Source organism: Perognathus longimembris, chromosome 8 (genome assembly GCF_023159225.1).
Source record: "Perognathus longimembris pacificus isolate PPM17 chromosome 8, ASM2315922v1, whole genome shotgun sequence".
Classification (NCBI taxonomy): Eukaryota; Metazoa; Chordata; class Mammalia; order Rodentia; family Heteromyidae; genus Perognathus; species Perognathus longimembris.
Window position 1 is genome coordinate 38017880 of NC_063168.1, and position 14791 is coordinate 38032670.

At 38.1% G+C, this 14791-nt stretch overlaps 1 pseudogene; it reads right to left on the bottom strand.

Annotated features, from left to right (window-relative positions):
• Positions 1-13238: 13238 nt before the first annotated feature.
• Positions 13239-14402, bottom strand: LOC125356895 (annotated as a pseudogene).
• Between the last annotated feature and the right edge of the window lie 389 nt (positions 14403-14791).

Sequence of the window (14791 nt, forward strand, 5' to 3'; positions counted from 1 at the left end):
TCCGTAACTTGAAGTTCATTTCACTTAGCATTCTATGCTCATTGCAGCACAATTTGTCATTGGTAAAATATGGAATTAACCCAGATGCCCCTTAGTAAATGAGTGGATCAAGAAAATGTGGTACATATACACAGTGGAATTCTATGCCTCTATCAGAAAGAATGACACTGCCCCATTAGTAAGGAAATGGAAGGACTTGGAAAAAATCATACTAAATGAACGGAGCCAGACCCAAAGAAACATGGACACTATGGTTTCCCTCATAGGGAATAATTAGTACACACCTAGGATAATCCTAGCAGAAGATCACAATAGCTCAATAGCTATGCCTGTATGAACACATAAGATGAGATGATGCTGAGCGAAATGAATTTCAAGTCATGGAAACAAGTGGTATATCATTGTTGTAGTTATTTTCAACATGCCATTTCCCAAAATTTTTATCTTCAAAATTAATTCGTACACTCAGAAAATTTATTTTTAAAAAATAAAGTAAGATACTATGAGGTAATTTACATTAGAATAAAGTTGTTTATATAATACAATGTTGATTGAATTGACTCCTTTCAGAGATGACTCTAATAAAAAAGACTAAGATTAAGTTTGGTGCTGGTGACTCACATCTATAATCCTAGCTACTCATGCAGCTAGGATCTGAGAATCGTGGTTCAAAGTTAGCCCAGGCATGAAAGTCTGTGAGACATGGCTCAGGTAGTAGAGTGCTAGCCTTGAGCATAAAAGAAATGGTCAATGACAGCACCCAGCACCCCAGTTCAAACCCCAGGACCAGTACCCCCCAACATGCACACATACATACACACACACACGCACACACACACACACACAACAGATTAGAAAGGATTTGTGAAAATATGGAAAACTGGGCCTTGTGGTTAAGAATATAAAATGATTCAACCACATAAAAGTAGTGGGTGTTTCATTAACTAATTAAATGTCTATGTGTCATAAGATCCAGTAATCCAGTCTTACATGTTTATCTACAAAAGAGATGAGACCTATACTCACATAAAATCTTGTATACTAATTTTCACTGAAGTATTTTCTATAATATTAAAAAATGAAAGGCTCTAACAAGCCCTCTCATAAAGTGATGAATGGATTAATTAAATGTATTACCTCCCTGTAATAAAATTATTCAGTCATTATCATGAATGAAATATTGATGCATTTTGGAATATCTGTAAATTTGATAACACCATGCTAAGGGAAATAAGCCAGTCACAAAAACATCAAAACAAAATATTACATGATTTCATGTATATGAGATGTCCAAAATCAGATAATCTATAGCACATAAGGATTAGTAATTACCCAGCAACTGGCAAATTGGGCAAGTAAAGGGTTGGGTGATTGCTAACGGTTCTGTTTTTGTTCTGCTGGTCATGGGGATTGAATTTAAGGCTTGGCCATTATCCTTTCAGCCCCTTTAATAGTACTGAAGGCAACTAGTGATAGAGAGATGGTAGATAAAAGTTGAATTCTCTAAAAAGGAGGAATTGAGCAAAGACATGAACAATGAGATTATAGGCTCAAGCCTGTAATCTTAGCTACTCAGGAGGCTGAGATCTGTAGATCATGGATCAAAGCCAGCCCAGGCAAGAAAGTCCATGAGGCTCTTCTCCACTTAACCACCAGAAAACTGCAAGTGGCACTGTGGCTCATATAGTAGAGTGCTAACTTTGAGCTGAAGAGCTCAGGGACAGGACCCAGGCCCAAATGTCAAGCCCCATAACAGACTTAAAAAAGAAAATCATAGGAGAGTGAATGGAAGAAAGATTCAAGAAGTTGGTTATCATTTGGGTATGAATACCACCCACTCCCAAAATAAAGTATATTTCAAAGATTTGAATCCCAGGTAGGTAGAATTATAAAGTAGTAAACCCTTGAGTAAGAGAGACCCAGTAGGGGTTCGAGTCATTGGGAGAATGTCATTTAAGGCTTCAGTGGGACTCTGATCACTTCTTCACCCTCTTCCCACTTGCCTGTGCTTGCTCCAACATGTGTGTTTTCTCAACACAGGTCCAAAAGCAACAAAAACAATTAATCATGGACTGAAATGTGAACTGAAATCTTCACAACTGTGAGTCAAAATACACCTTTCCTCTTTATAAGTTGATGTATCTCAGGCATTTGTTACAATCGTGGCATACTGAGTAGCACAGATGTCACAAGGCAGGGGAGACAAGGAATATACCTTCTTTACTTCACTTTTATTAGATGCTTCAAAGAAGGTGAGGTAACATTTAATGCCTAATGGCGTTGTTTCATAGTGTTCATTCAACTAAATATTAAGTCATATTTGCTGCTTTAAGTCAAGGTGAGAATTGTCAAAAAGCTTTGATTTCAGGTGTTCTTCAGGATGTGGTTTTTATAAACACATCACTCTCTAATTGAAACAAAAATTATAGTTCCATAAGAAACATTAAAGTAGTAGTTTAAAATTAAATTAACATATCAAAGGAGTTTTCTGTATTTGGAATGTTTTGCAGTGTGATTTTGGGTGCTGGGTAAAACATTGTAAGTAAACAGGGGTCTCATCAAGATTATGTGAGGAGCATTGAATGAAAGACTGAAGTATTAAAGTATAGGCTACACTAAGAAAGACCACAGGATCCCAGGATCCCAGACTAATTGCATCAGGATTCTAGGTACCATAACCATCTTTTCACCTCATGAGGTAGGAGTGGCCACCTGTTACTGGAACAAAGAGCCTGAGACAAACAGCTTTGTGCTGTGGCCAACTGCAGAACTGTGACCTTCAGTTTGAGAGTAGGTTGCCAATGGAAACCACTGCAGTGAGCTGGGCTGAAAAGTGTTCTGAGCTAACTTCTTCCCATAGATCTTCTCGAGCTCCCCTCAGACAGATCCTCATCCAAGCTGGAGAAAACAGGCATACTGATACATTCATACAAACTTGGCTTCTACAGCATAGAACTCAAATGCATAGTCCTGACTTGCAAGATTTTTACTGCACTAAGGGGTCAGTCACTGAGGTAAAAGTTTTAGTCAGCAGGTGTTTGGTGGCTCACACTTGTAATCCCAGTTACTCAGGAAGCTGAGTTCTGAGGATCATGGTACAAAGCCCATCCAGGTAAGAATGTCTGTGAGACTCTTATGTATAATTAACAAAAAAAAAAAAAAAGCAGAGCTGAGGCTTAGGGTGGCAGAGCACTAACCTTGAGCAAAACCACTTTGGGACCATGCACAGGCTCTGAATTGCAGCCCCATGACTGACAAGACAAAAAAAATAGAGTTATGGTATGGTCAATAACCAGAGTGGTATAATAAAAAGAAATGTTGATTTTTTATCTGTTTTATCTATGGTATGTATGTGTAAGTGTACATGCAAATAGTATATTTTATCTATATGTTGATATGAATGTATATATGTGAAATATATTGTACATATATGAATGTTGTTCAGTCCTCCAAAATTTGTATATGAAAATCCTCTCAAGTTGAGTATTAGGAAGTTGAGCCTTTGAGGAGATGGTAAGTTCATAAAGACAGAGCCTCATAAGTTGAATTAATGCCTTTATAAAAGACACCTCAAAAAATTACCTCTCTCTCTCTCTGTGTGTGTATCTATATAGATATAATCTAGCAAAACTTTACAGTCACTTATCCATGCTCTTTATCAGCAATTATAAATATTTTCTTCCAGAACACATGCCTGTGGTTTATCATATGTAGCATATTTTATAATTTATAGCCAGTTTATAAACTATATCTTGGGTTTGTGCTGTAAATCCAGCCCAATCATTCCCTCTCAGAATAGGATACCTGAATGTAAGAGAAAATGCTATTATTATAATGGTCATGTGGTAAATCATTACAATTCAATTATGTTTTGCTTTGCTATCAGTTATCAGTGGATTATTCTGGGAGCACACAGAGGATTTCAGCTCCATATTTTAGAACTGTTGTTTTACCTTGCAGTCTAACCTGTATTGTATAAGCTCATGACCAGCTTAGAGATAACAAGACTGTCCATCCCCTAGACATGCAAATAACAAAAGTCCCCTTTGGTCTGTTTAGTTTCTAACTCTTCACCTAGGTAACAAAGTTTGAAACAAAAACCCATTTTAATATGATAATTAAACTACTTGGACTTATAAAGCTCCCTGCCAGGTGTTGGATCCAAGATGGTAAATGAATTTAGGCCAGATGGTTTTCTAGCTATTTCAGAACACATCCATGACAGAACAGCAGCCTCTGGAATATGTGATAGGAGAGAAGAGTTGTCCTTTCATCCACCCTACCACAGACCACACTTTCTTTTCATTTATTTATTTATGTTTAAAATTTTATCATCAAGGTGATGTACAGAGGGGCTACAGTTACATACATAAAGTAGTGGATGCATTTCTTGTCAAACTTGTTACCTTCTCCCTCATTTTTCTCCCACTTCCCCCTTCCCCATTCTGCCCCCCTGAGTTGCAGTTTGTTTACAAAATATTGTCTTATAAGTATTACTGTTGGTTCACCTTTTACCCTTTGTTTCACCATTTTGATGTTCTCCTTTCCTCTCCTAATTCAGGCAAACACATATCCAGGGTACCAAAATCAAATACAGCAACAACAGGGGGTAAACCATAGGAAAATAAACAAAAGGAAAAAAAATGATAATTTCACATAGTACATAAAAAATAATAACAATGATAAACACTTGTTTTCATATCTTGGAATTCATTTCTCTTAGCATCATCTTATGTGATCACATGTACAAAGTTATTGAGCTATTGTAATCATCTAGGACTATCCTAAGACTATGGTGATCATGTCTAAGACTATGCTAGACATACTAATTATTAACAACGAGGGAAACCACAGAGTTTATGTTTCTTTGGGTCTGGCTCACTTCACTTAGTATGATTTTTTCCCAAGGTTTTTTTTTAAAATTTCCTTATGAATAGGGCAACGTCATTCTTTCTGATAGAAGCATAGAATTCCACTGTGCATATATACCACAATTTCTTGATCCATTCATCTACTGAGGGGCATCTGAGTTGGCTCCTTATTTTAGCTATGGTAAATAATACTGCAATGAACATCGTTGTGCTGGTAGCTTTAGTATGGCCTTGTTTATGATCCTTTGTGTAAATGCCCAAAAGTGGGGTTGCTGGGTCATAGGGGAGCTCTTTTTTTTTTTTTTTTTTTTTTTTGGTCTGTTGTGGGTCTTGATCTCTGGGCCTGGGCACTGTCCCCGAGCTCTTCAGCTCAAGGCTAGCATTCTACTACTTGAGCCATAGTGCCACTTCCGGTTTTCTGGTGGTTAATTGGTAAGAGTCTCATGGACTTTCTTGCCTGGGCTGGCTTTGAACCATGATCCTCAGATCTCAGCCTCCTGAGTTTATAGGCATGAGCCAGCAGTGCCAATCTATGTTTAGCCTTTTGAGGAACCACCACATTGCTTTCCACGTTGGTGGAACAAGCTTATACTCCTACCAACATTGTAGTAGCATTTTCTGCCAGCATCTGTTGTTATTAGTTTTCTTGATAATGGCCATTCTTACTGGGGTGAAGTGGAATCTCAATGTTGTTTTGATTAGCATTTCTTTTATGGCCAGGGATATTGAGTACTTCTTCATGTGCTTCTTAAGCCTCACTTTCTATTCCTATAATGGAACAGAATTATTAAAATTAACACTAATACATTATTAAACCATTATTCTATTATTTCTGTTATCAATATCTGTTTACTTTTGCCTAGTTGTAACCCAATTAAAAATACATAAAGGACACTAAAACTTAGACTAGATTCCCTCCCTCCTCTTAATTCTAATTTCTATCCTTAATGCCAAAGTTCTAAAAGTGGCTTGTTTTTTTATAGGTAATGGAAAAATGCAACAATAGAATGAAGTAGTAAGAGGAAAACATTTGAAGAAATTATAATATTGTATGCACACACATGCACCTGTGTGTATATGAGAGAGAGAGATATATATATATATGGAGTATTCTACAACCCAAAAATCACACCACATCATCAGCATGTATGTTTTTGTATGCGTGGGTAACACTATTTGAAACTGTTGAATAAAGTGAAATGGGAGAATAGCAGTAGAATTCAAGCATGCTGTATTCAGAGTCTTCCAGCAGCATAATTTACAGCCCTTTCTAGTTATGTTGATATCACTTTCAAGAGTCAAGTGCCTGGTTTTTCTACAAATAGAATTTACCAGCTCAGGGGCTGGGGATATGGCCTAGTGGTAAAGTGCTTGCCTCGTGTACATGAGGCCCTGGATTTGGTTCCCCAGCACCACATATACAGAAAACAGCCAGAAGTGGTGCTGTGACTCATGTGGCAGAGTGCTAGCCTAGAGCAAAAAGAAGCCAGGGACAGTGCTCAGGCCCTGAGTCCAAGCCCCAGGACTGGCCAAAAAAAAAAAGGAATTTACCAGCTCAGAAAAATAATATTATGCTAACTTGCTAACTTCCATGAGTGAGTGATCCCACCTTATTTTGTCATAAATAACCACATGCAGGGCCAAGAATTGAGGTGCCTGCCTATAATCCCAGCTACTCAGAAGGGAGAGTGGAATAACTATGATTCAAAGGCAAAACACAAAGTCAGTGAGACCCCGTCTCCACAAATAAGACTGGACAACTAGCACCACCAATGTCATAGAAAAAGAATAATGATCCCAGACCAGCCTCAAGCAAAAACATCAGTCTATTCAAAACTTAGCTAAAGTTTTTTTTTTGTTTTTTTTTAAGGATGGTACATAGTTCAAGTGATAAAGTGTCACCCTAGTGAGCACCATGCATGACCTCAAACTCCAGCACCACACACAAATGAAACACCATCATGTACAAGTTCATATGATTCAGAGAGCTCAAATAAATTAGAACTTGTATTATCTTCCCAAGAAATCAATATAAAAACCCTGAACTTAGACTTTAAATCTCTCTCAGTTCTGTAATGCATTGATGTCCAGAGGCAAGTGATTTCAAAAGGTTCCAATTTTCATCAGATTAAAAATAAAACTGAGCCATTTTTATTTTCACATCGATAGAATATTTAACTTGGAAGAAACTATATGAACTTAAGATCTTTTCTGTGAAACCATTAATTAACAACTCTAGGACCATTACAATTGATAAACAACATTGAGGGCTTTTTTCCTTGAAATTAAAGCCAATCAACTAATGCTCAGTCAAATCCATTGACATGAGAGGAATATGTCAAAATATTATTACATTTTGCAGCAAAATATCTGTGATTTCATAAGGCAACTAGCAGTCCATGTGGTCCAAATGTCTTATCCTGAATCTCAAGACCATCTTACAGGTTTGCTCCTCTATTTTGTAAGATCTCTTTGAGGAACATTGATTTTATCCTCCCAGTTAAAACATGCACCAGAATTTTGCTTCAACCTTTGGGAAAAAAAAGTACCCAAATTATTGTCAATTCACTGCTGTACTTCATAAGTTTTTCGATGTTCCTCATTTTTAGGATTTTCAGTGTCATGATTCATTGATTACATTATCCACAGTCTTTAGTAATAAATAATAAGTACTATAAATGTTTCCTTGGTTTCAGATATAATATTTTACTTCTGATTACTACTGTACTTGTAAAGCTACTAAATTGTACTAGATTGCCCTAAATTTTACTACATTATTTTTGTCCCCCACCGAGGCATAGTAAAATTTCAACATTTGCAATGAGTTATTTTTTCTATATAATATTCCATTCATAGATTCTATAATAGTATTTACTTAGACTTAGTTTAAGATATATTAATTTCAGCCAAGTGCTGGTGGCTCACATCTGTAATCCTAGCTACTCAGAAATTTGAGATCTGAGAATCACTGTTTGAAGCCACCCTGGGCAAGATAGTTTGTGTGACTCTTATTTCAAAAAAGTTGGAAGTGGCTCTGTGGCTCAAGTGGTAGAGCTCTAGCCTTGAGCAAAAGAAGCTCAGGGACAGCGCTCCAGACCTGAGCTCAAGCCCCAGGGTCAGCAACAAAAATTAAAAAGATACATTAATTTCTTCCTACAGAATAACTTTTGAAAACATTAAACAGAAACAATACCTTTGCCAAGATTTCCAAACAAAAGCATTCCTCTTAACGTGACAAATAAGAAAAATGGCTCTAATTGTGCTAACCTGTCCACGGGCAGATCCGGCTGTACTCGGTTGCCATGGCAAACCATGCTGAGGATGCAGCAGCAGGAGAAAACTAATTTGGTGTTGATGCCAGTCAGCAGCTCCATATTTAGTGTCTATAGACTTCCCCTTGGAATTCTTTCCCAGGATGAGCCATCGTATCATTCTTAGAAACCCAAGGGTGCTTCAAATTGTTCTTCACAAAAATATACATTCCCTCTCTGATGCCTGAGCATGGCAGAGTTAAGCACCTTTGCTCATGGGCATGAGAAACAGATCATTTCAGCTGTCTGCTGAGTTCTCAATATATACTACTCACAGGAAGCTGACATTTTTTCGTCTTTATTTTTTCATGAATTTCCAACAGTAATCAACACTATAGAAACTCGCTCTTAAACCATTATAGAACTCTTCCTCACTTAAGCCATTCTCCCTCTTTGAGGTAGGTAAGAATCTTCCTTGTTGTTATACACTTGCCCCTTGCCCTCTCAGTCACTCCAAGCTTCCAAGCTTATCTCGGCCATCACTTCTTTTTACATTCAAAGCTTTTTTTCTCCACAGAAGCTCAACCCCACTGATGGTTTTGATTGTACTAATGGTACCAAGTTCTCTCTCTCTCTCTCTCTCTCTCTCTCTCTCTCTCTCTCTCTCTCTCTCAATCTCTCTCTCTCTCTCAATCTCTCTCTCTCTCTTTCTCTAAGTAAATTACTCTTTTTTTCAGTTGTGGTGCTTGAACTCAGGGCTTGAATGCTGTCCCTCAGCTTTTTTTTGCTCAAGGTTACTGAGCTACCACTTGAGCCACAGAGCCACTTCCAACTTTTTCTGAGTAATTTATTGGAGATAAAAGTCTTACAGACTTTTCTGCCTGGGCTAACTTTAAACTGCACTCCTCAGATCTCTGCCTCCAGAGTAGCTAGGATTACAGATGTGAGCCACCAGTGCCCAGCTAAACCATTCTTCAAAATCTAGATCTACATGTTCTACTGTTTAAGCACCTTTTGACTGGAATAATGTAATAACTCATGTCTCAAAGTAATCTCTTTTCTCAGTGTCTCCTCTCGTGAACCAAAAACTTGCATGTTTATACAAATCACAAATCCATCATGCATTTTGAATTTTCCATTTTCCTTTTTTCACCCTTCAACTCTAATCCAAACACCTATCCAATTAGCTCTTTTTCCAGAATTTGTCCCACATTTAGACTTCTCTTTCCTCATCCACAAGGACCACCCTAATGAAAACCACCACAGAACTTCTAATCTACTGCAAGCCTCTTCTGTCTTCTATCTTCCCTTGTTCTCTTCCAGTCAGTTTTTAGTATATGCACTAAATTTCCTTTAAATAATGCAAATCTTTATCAGATTGTACTCTCACTTTGTTCTTCAAGTATTTCATTGGCTTCCTACTAAGTTTGGAATAAATTCCATTGGGGGGGGGCATGATCTGTGTCCTGCATGGCCCAGCATCTACCCTGCCTCAAAATACCAGGAGCTGTTCAGTGATACGCATTCGAGCCCCTTTGGTATATTTAAGTTCCTGAAGAATTGAGTTTTGTACCCCACCTTCACCTTCCCTGTATCAACTCACTGATGACCCTCTCAGGGAAGATTTTCTTAAGTGAGAATTTCCATAACAATCTTTGCTGACACTAAGGCAATTCTTCCATTCAACATGTTGCCATTTTGAGTGAGAAATTTTTGTAAGAAGTCTCACATGGCTACACATCTTCTTGGATAGAAACATTTTACTTGGACTCTAACAATTTGTTAAAAGTATTTCAGTCTAATTCTAATGTTTTCCCCCCAGGTTGGTGTTAATAAATAACATCTGTTCTAATTGTACTTATTTTCCCCCAAACAGCTATGAATCTGAAGTTACTCCCTCTTTTCCTTTCTTTACCAACCAGGTTCTCTCCCACCATTTCCCCTCTCATCCCTAATAACCTCATTCTTTAGTCACGAGCAGAGTCTAAGCTTATAGTCACTACAACCTTCAATGGATTTAAAGACACATCCTAAACACACAAAATAATGTTGGTGTGGTGGCCAAGGTGTTTGTGAGTTCTAGATGGTTGTTCCAATCTTTAATCATATTAAAGGAACAAAAACTGAGTCTGAATATTGCAGTGATTTAAAAAAAAACTTATTACAAAAACCATAGACTTACACACAAGATTGGCTGAGATCAAATTATTTTCTTTTATTATCTTTAAGTAGTTGTACAAAAGGATTTCAATTCAACATGTCAATTTATAAGTACAATGCGTCTTGATCAATATCACCCCTTTCATCATTCTCCCCAAGAGATGAATGTATTTTCAAGTCTTTGGAATGCTTGCATATCATTTTAGCTCTAGAGTATGGTAATAAACTTCATCTTTTTTACCCTTAAAAATTATTTCAGTGTTTATGGAAAGATTACTTTTGTAATAAATTCAGCCAAGTACTGGGTATGGATGAGACACCTGTTTATTTTTTTCGCTAAGTGTGTCCAGTCAAAATAAAATAAAATGAGTATGATAAAATAGGATTTATATGGTTGACATATTAGTTGGAAAAAGAAAGTTGTGAATGGCGGAATTGGGAAGAAAATGTGAGTGACTTCTTGGGGAGGGGACATAAGTGCACTCTGCTGAGAGCCAGTCGAAGGTTAACCTCAGTGTCTGCAACCACCTTGATAACACATCTGCATCTGCCAGTCAGAGCCTTTCTAATCTTTTTTATTCTCCTCTTAGAGGATTAGAGGATAGAGGTCATATTAAGTGCTACTCATATAAACACATGTTCATTGCTGAACAAATACAATAGAATTTCCTTTGCCCTTTCTTATCCAGATAGAAACTACCACTAAAGCTACAGCAAGTCTACCCAAAACAGTCAGAAGCCATGTCTGCCAAATTTACGTCTAGAAACTCTCTCCTATGCCACATCCATGACTACCACGTTCTTTCAGACCCAACCACATCTTTTAACAGTGGCTTTATTTCTGAAATCTTGATTTGCCACTAGTTTGAAATAAGTACTCTGATTCAGCTCTCATCTCATAGCTAGTTTTCTAACTTCCAGTTAGTAGGTCCTTTCTACCTACAACTTGTATTCTGCTCTAACACTGATCCTGCTTCAATGATTTTTTTTTTTTTTTTTTTTTTTTTTTGGCCAGTCCTGGGCCTTGGACTCAGGGCCTGAGCACTGTCCCTGGCTTCTTCCCGCTCAAGGCTAGCACTCTGCCACTTGAGCCACAGCGCCACTTCTGGCCGTTTTCTGTATATGTGGTGCTGGGGAATTGAACCCAGGGCCTCGTGTATCCGAGGCAGGCACTCTTGCCACTAGGCCATATCCCCAGCCCTGCTTCAATGATTTTATCCTAGCAGACCCTTCCTAGCCTGACTGGATGTACCCTCTTCAACTTCAGGTTGAAGGTTTCAGAGTCAGAGATTTGAAAATCTTTTCACCTCTTGCCATTATTTCAAGCAGGGCTTTTAATGAACATTGTTCTTCATCTCACTTGATTAAAAAAAATAAACAATACACTATTAGGGTCAGTGCAGCCTGATGGTAAACACCTATTTTCTATTTAATTTGAAAAATTCCCAATTGTACTTTATGTTTGATATAAGCATCACTGAAAATTGGAATTGAATGTTTGAAAGCAAGAAATTTTGTGGTGTAATTCCTGCAATAATTTTTGTAACTTCTGTAGTAAAATGTAAACATTAATTTCAGGTCTATTTGTAATTCAGGCCCAAGATATCTCACTAAAAATAATGAAAAGAAATGACATACTGTTATGCTGAACAAAACCAAAGTTAGTCACTAGAAACGTTGGTTTAATAAAAAGGTGAAATGCCCAAATTGATAACTTGTCTAGATTTGAGCTCACATTTCATGAGACATATGTAACTTATTTTTCACTCATACAATTCTCCAACATTAAAAAGAAACCTCTCCTAAAACAAGTACCTAGTCTCCTTTAGTTACTAGTATATTCCTAGAAATAAGAACAATTCCGGAGACATAGTTAATTACTCCATAAATACTTGTGAAATGAATATGCATTATCACAAAACAAAGTATATTTGGTAAGAGAAACAAAAATGAATACCATTTTGTAAATAACTTGGAAAAGACAAGATATATTTCAAATTGGCTTTACTAATTTACTAGAGGAAATTGTAAGTAATAACACAGTAATATGTGATATTAACAATTTGTTGTATAGTGATCATGTAGACCTTCACTGTGAAGCAACAGATACTTATTCTAATTTTCAATTAAAAAGAAAGAAAACATGAATGAGAAAGTATAAGAAAGAAAATAAACCCTTAGTGCATAACTTTTATTGAACTACAACTGGTCACTCATATTCACAAAAACATGCAAACACACACAGACACATGTACACATAATCCTCAAATTTCACAGAACATCTGGAAATATTCTTATCAAAGTAGAATAGCCACTGCTCAAAATGATCACACTGTCTCAAGGATGGGAAATAGCTAGATGACATTAAAACTCAGTACTTCTGACTTGGATTCCAATGTTCATTTGTCTGTTTGACTTATTTTGAAACTGAACTTGGGAAATTCATATAATGAAAGTATAAAAGACATCCATAATACTGTTGCAAGAATGTTGACAACTTGTCCTCATCTCTCTTGGAATCCACAGAGCTGCGGCCATGAATGTTGCTGTCTTCTCTTTGTGGCCTTCCGCATGCCTGGAACACCTCTGAGGTTTTCAAAACCCACTATGGATTTTCATTCCCCAGCTGTTCTTTCTAAACTTTGTTCTTCAACTATTGTTTGCCCCATCTGTTGTACACCACCTCAGATAACTGTGATGTTAAAAGGTTGCTATTGTCAAATACCCAGGAGAAAAGGCTATTCACTCAGGGAAACTCTGAAATAAAGCCAAATTTAGCCTTGGCATAGTGGCTTTGGCTGCACTGTGATTTCAGTGTTCCCTTCACCCAGGTGCCTTAAATGGCATCTCTCTCAGACCCCTGCCCTCTCAAGCACCACAAGTCTCCTGGGAGTTGGGTTTTAATAGCTCAGTAGTGACAACAGAAGCTTTTGCTCTTTTTTTTTTTTTCCAAAGTGCTTCACATGTGTTTATTAGTAACTGCTTAGGGAGTGGTTGCCCATAACGCCCTGTAACAAGTAGTACCTTGGACCACTTAATAAGAATGGTAACTGTCAGTAGTCTTAAATTCCAAGGCAAATTGGGGATTTCTGGATCTGGATTTATCTTGATCAAAGCCAACTTTAAGTTGAGCCTTACTCTCATTGAATATCTCTACCATATTATCAAAAATAGCCATACTGTCCCCACAATAAAATCTCTAGTTTCACTAAAGCTAGTAAAACTCTAGCAAATACCACCATAAATGGGATCCCACAGAGAAGGATGATATCAAGGAACAGGGGACATGGGTGGTGAGACACTGGGGCTGAGCCAGCTGCGCACTCTGCTGGGATTCTGAGGCTTTGTGAGCATAGGAAAAGGATGATTAGGCAACGTAGTGTTAGGCTCCTCTGAGGGCTGACCCAAGCCTAATAGGGCCAACAGCTCAGCAGGAGGGGTAGAAAAGTAGGCCTTCTGTTCTTCTGAATAACGTTCCTGAGGGGTCACAGCATCCCTGTAAGTCCAGTCATGCCAGTGGAAATTAAAGCCTTCAAGCAGAGTTATGCGGTCAGCATAACTTTGTAGGTACACAGGAGGCTTTCTGTGTGGCAAATCTGGCACTGTAATCCCTGGCAGCAACACCACACCTCGGATGACAAATCAGCCCCCAAATCGGGGGTGGATGCATACACCTGCTATATGCTGAGTTCCCCAAGAGTCATCTTCCACATCTCGCCGCTGGTAGTGGTAAGCAGCCCCTGCCACATGGGCTGCTGTCTGGGCCAGAATCTTAGGACGCCGGTTGGGATGTACTTCATAGTCTGCAATGACTTCCATCTGCAGCTCTGGGAACCTCTCTGTAACACGCCTCAAGTTGTAGCCCACACACTGATCCACTGGGTCAGTCAGTGGTTGGAGGTAGTGGCTCTGCAGGAAGGGCTTGAGGGCTCGGTCAAACATGGCAGGTGTGCTGAGTACCAGGAAGGCCAGGGTAAGTCCTGGAAGGGGAAGGTGGAAGGCTGGAGGCAGGAGCTCGTTGTACCATGCCACCTGGAAGGGGTAAACCTCGAAGCCAAAAGGACACAGTGTGTCCTCGATCTGCTGCTTCAGCTCAGCGACATGCGGCTTCATAGCACACGCTGCACACTGAGCTTGCTGGGGAATCAGCTTTTGCTCTTATAATGAGCCATCCTCGGTAACAATAATTCACTACAATAGACATCTATCATTAGCAGAATAAATCTTCTTTTTATCTAGAGACCATACATTTTTGTTTTAGAAAATAATAGGGAGTTGGGGATTTGTTTTGTGTGGGGGTGTGTATGTTTGTGTGTTGACAGCATTTAAAAAATATATATTTCTAGTTACAATTGATCATCCCCTGTGCCTTAATGTAACAAGCTTTGTGTGTTTTTTTGTTTATTTGTTTGTTTATTTTGCCAGTACTGGGGCTTGGGGACTCTGTCTAGAATATTGGCCAATTTTTTATGTAGTTATTTGTTCTTTTTTTGAGAATGATCTGCTATA